A 3,683-nucleotide genomic window follows, 5' to 3' on the forward strand; every position below is an offset into this window, starting at 1 on the left:
AAGAAATTTAGAACAAAGACCAGAAGTCAGAGTTCAGTTCTCAGCTGCCCTTATCTAAAGTCTACAGGCCAGCAGATCCATTTGGTGGGTGTCCAGGTTTCTAAAAAACAACTCAGAGACATAGGTAACAAAACATCTCCTCTCTCTAACCTCCTTGGTGTTTGTTTGTTTGTTTTTGAGACGGAGGAGTCTTGCTCTGTCACCCACGCTGATGTGCAATGGCATGATCTCAGCTCACTGCAATCACTGCCTCCTGGGTTCAAGTGATTCTCCTGCCTCAGCTTCCTGAGTAGCTGGGATTACAGGCGCCCATCACCACGCCCAGCTAACTTTTTTTGTATTTTTAGTAGAGACGGGGTTTCACCCTGTTGGTCAGTCTGGACTCAAACTCTTGACCTCATGATCCGCCTGCCTCCGCCAAAGTCCTGTGATTACAGGTGTGAGACACTGCACCTGGCCGAGCCCTGATCTTTTATAGTTACAGAGTCCTCTGATAAGAACTGATGATAGAAGAGTGTGCTTGTTGGTATCTTTCTCTGGTTGGATGCAGTTTTTTGTTTGTTTGTTAAGCAAAACATCTTATCCTAGTTGGCAAAGTGCTGTATTAAATGTAAAAGGGAGTGTTTTTCTAAGATGGAGTTAGTTTCTTCAAGGGTGCTGTATACAAATTTGAATACTTTTCTGGTGGGTTCCTGTGGGGAAAGCCAAAATTAGGCAAAATTTCACAGATTCTCAGAGCCTGAACCTTTTTTATTGTGCGTGATTTTTAAAAATAAACCTTTCCGCTGGGCGCGGTGGCTCAGGCCTATAATCCCAGCACTTTGGGAGGCCAAGGCGGGTGGATCACAAGGTCAAGAGATCGAGACCATCCTGGTCAACACGGTGAAACCCCGTCTCTACTAAAAATACAAAAAATTAGCTGGGCATGGTGGCGCGTGCCTGTAATCCCAGCTACTCAGGAGGCTGAGGGAGAATTGCCTGAACCCAGGAGGCGGAGGTTGCGGTGAGCCGAGATCGCGCCATTGCACTCCAGCCTGGGTAACAAGAGTGAAACTCCGTCTCAAAAAAAAATAAATAAATAAATAAATAAATAAACCTTTCCTCCTACTCTACTCCCTTAGCTCTCAATCAAACAACAAACAATGGTTGTGACCTCACTTTGGATAAGGCTTCAAGGACCAGAATGGAGGAGATGGAAGGATATTTGCTATTGTTGTATAAGGGTTGTTTTGGTAGCAAATGATGGCAGCCTTCCTTGAATTGGCTTAAGACATAAACAAGAAAGTACTGAGGCCGGGCACGGTGTCTCACATCTGTAATACCTGCACTTTGGGAGGCCAAGGCGGGTGGATCACCTGAGGTCAGGAGTTTGAGACCAGCCTGCCAACATGGTAAAATTCTCTGTCTGCTAAAAACTACAAAAATTAGTCATGCGTCGTGGCACATGCCTGTGGCCCCAGCTACTCAGGAGGCTGAGGCTGGAGAATCGCTTGAACCCAGGAGGGGGAGGCTACAGTGAGCCTCCTGCACTCCACTGCACTCCAGCCTGGGTGACAAAGTGAGAGTCTGTCTCAAAAAAAAGAAGTACTGGGAGACTGCTGCAGGTGTTAAGGGTGTATTCACTTCCTGTTTCTGCTGCAGCAAAATATCACGTTTGATATTCTCTTACAGATCTGGAGGTGCTAAGATTTAGCAGTCTGAAATGTGAAATACAGGTTCTTTCTGCAGGCTCTAGGGAAGAAGTTATTTCCTTGCCTTCTTTACCTCCTAGAGGCCGTCTACATTCCCATGTGGGAGTGGGAAGTGAAAACAGAAATATGGCAGCTCTGACCAAAACCAAAAAAAAAGGTGATTGATAAAGAAGGTGGGCTATGGGGGACATTTTCTCAAAAGAAAGGATTGCTATTCATCAAAGAAGGAGTGAAGGCTTGGGAAGAGAAAACAGGTGTGCACTCAGCTGTGATAGAGAGGCAAACCAGGTACACTGTTTGCAGCAAGATGGGCATCAGGCTTTGTTCCTAGGGCTGTGGAAGTGGAGCAGGAGGGTAGTGAAAAAGTTGTTCTAGCCAGTACGGATGTGTAACAAGTGACTCCCAATCTGTTGACTTAAAATAACCACTTGGTTTACTCATGATGTTGTGGGCCAGGAATTTGCGAAGGACTGAGCCAGGCAATTCTCACTCAGCATTTCCCTAGCAGCTGCTCAGATGTCATCTGAAGGCCCAACAGTGCTGGACGTCCAAGCTGGCTCACTCACACGGCTGTCTGCTTACACTGGCTGTGGCCTGGTAGCTCAGCTGGGGATGCCAACCCAGGGCTCTACGTGGCATCTCCAGCATGGTGGGGTCTTGGAGTAGCTGGGCCTCTTATGCGGTGGCTGGCTTCCCCCTGCCCACTGAGTGGGAGTCTTAAGAGGACAAAGTAGAAGCTGCATAATTTTGCATCCTCAAAAGTTAAGCAGTTTCCTTTCCCCTACATTCTGTGGAGGCAGTAAAATCTCTTGAGGCCAGGAGTTTGAGACCAGCTTGGGAAACATAATGAAACCTCATCTCTACAAAAAATTTAAATATTAGCCAGGCGTGGTGGTGCATGCCTATAGTCCTAGCTACTTGTTCTGCACAATGACAAGGAGGTCCCAGGCTGGGTGCTGTGCTTGTGAGCACTTGGATCAAGCTCCATCTGCTCACAGAGTACTCCCTATCCACCACCAGCAGCTACCAACACTCCCAGAAAATCCAGTTTCCTACCCAAGTGGAAGAATGAGGAGGTACTAACCTTTAAAGCTGAAAAAATGACTTAGATTTGTCCCCGTTTATTCTCCTTAAGAAATACATTTATAGGCCAGGTGAGGTAGTTCACACCCATAATCCCAGCACTTTGGGAGGCCTAGGCAGGAGGATCGATTGAGACCGGCCTAGGAGACATGGCAAAACCCATCTCTACAGAAAATACACACACACACACACACACACCTGATGTGGTGGTACATGCCTGTGGTCTCAGCTACTCAGGAGGCTGAGGATCGCTTGAGCCCAGGAGTTTGAGGCTGCACCGGGCCATGATTGCATCACTGCACTCTAGCCTGAGTGACAGGGTAAGACTGTCTCAAAAATAGATGAATAAATAAATAAATAGCCAGGCCACAGAAAATAATTATTACAACTGGTAAATCACAAGAATTATGGCTGATGTGGCTCCCAGTCATTTGAACAGTAATGGGGCTAGTGGACTCATGTTTGGGAATGAAGAGGAGAGAAGGTTCAAGGGTGAGAGCTGAAATCGCTACGGTCTCCGCATCCCTGTCCCAGGAGAAAATGCAATGCCCAGCCTTTACCAGCTCCTCAACACTGCCTGCATTTCTTGGCTGGAGACCCCTTCTTCAGATCTCCCCAGTCTCTTGCCTCTGCCAGCACGTCCCCTGCCACTGACCCTGACTCTCCTGCATCCCTCTCAGAAGGACCTTGTGATTACATGAGGTCCACATGGATAATCCAGCATGACTTCCCCACTTCAATATCCTTAGTCATGCCAGGCGCGGTGACTCAAGCCTGTAATCCCAGCACTTTGGGAGGCAGAGGCGGGTGGATCATGAGGTCAAGAGATCGAGACCATCCTGGTCAACATGGTGAAACCCCGTCTCTACTAAAAATACAAAAAATTAGCTGGGCATGGTGATGCGTGCC

The sequence above is a fragment of the Cebus imitator genome, unplaced genomic scaffold (assembly GCF_001604975.1).
Source record: "Cebus imitator isolate Cc_AM_T3 unplaced genomic scaffold, Cebus_imitator-1.0 Scaffold223, whole genome shotgun sequence".
Lineage (NCBI taxonomy): Eukaryota > Metazoa > Chordata > Mammalia > Primates > Cebidae > Cebus > Cebus imitator.